Source organism: Camelina sativa, chromosome 2 (assembly GCF_000633955.1).
Source record: "Camelina sativa cultivar DH55 chromosome 2, Cs, whole genome shotgun sequence".
NCBI lineage: Eukaryota > Viridiplantae > Streptophyta > Magnoliopsida > Brassicales > Brassicaceae > Camelina > Camelina sativa.
The window spans coordinates 12,579,140-12,580,010 of record NC_025686.1 but is presented as its reverse complement, the minus strand read 5'-3'; positions in this window follow the sequence as shown (position 1 = coordinate 12,580,010).

The following is an 871-nucleotide window of genomic DNA, read 5'->3' as shown; positions in this document are numbered from 1 at the left end:
TGTTTAGTGCTGATGTCTTTTACTGACCATTTTCATATAATAGCTTGGCTACTGGAAGGCACATCGTACACTTATAAAGGCGCGGGAGTATGTTAGGGGTACACCTGAAAGTGGATACGCTGAATTACCGGCATATTTATACAGGCTGAGGTCCTCTAATCCGGGGACCCTTACTAGACTGGTCGTTGATGCAGAAGACAGATTCAAGTATGTTTTCATTGCGATTGCTGGATGCATTAAGGGTTTCAGGTATATGCGGAAAGTTGTAGTTGTAGATGGAACCTTTTTGAAAGGTGAATTCAAAGGGACTCTTCTGATAGCGACAACACAAGATGGGAATTTTAATATTTTCCCTCTGGCGTATGCGGTTGTTGATACAGAGAACGACGTGTCGTGGGAATGGTTCTTTACTCAATTAAGTAGTGTAATTGCTGATGATGAAGAGCTTGTACTGATATCTGACCGGCATAAATCTATTGGTAAAGCTATCGCTAAAGTGTACCCCCTGGCAAGTCGAGGAATCTGCACTTATCATCTTCACAAGAATATTATCCTGAGATTTAGTGGGAGCGAAACATTCCGGCTGGTAAAAAAAGCAGCTGCAGCGTACCGTGTAGTTGATTTCGAAGAAATCTTCCAGCAAATTCAAGAAGCGAATCCGCAACTGCATGCTTACTTGGTTCGTGCAGATGTAACCAAGTGGAGCAGGGCGCACTTTCCTGGTGATAGGTACAACTTCACCACGAGCAACATTGCAGAATCGCTAAACAAAGTACTGAATCCTGCCAAAGCCTATCCTATTGTAGAGTTACTAGAAGCTGTTCGGAATATGTTGACACGTTGGTTTGCTACAAGGAGAAAACAAGCTGCC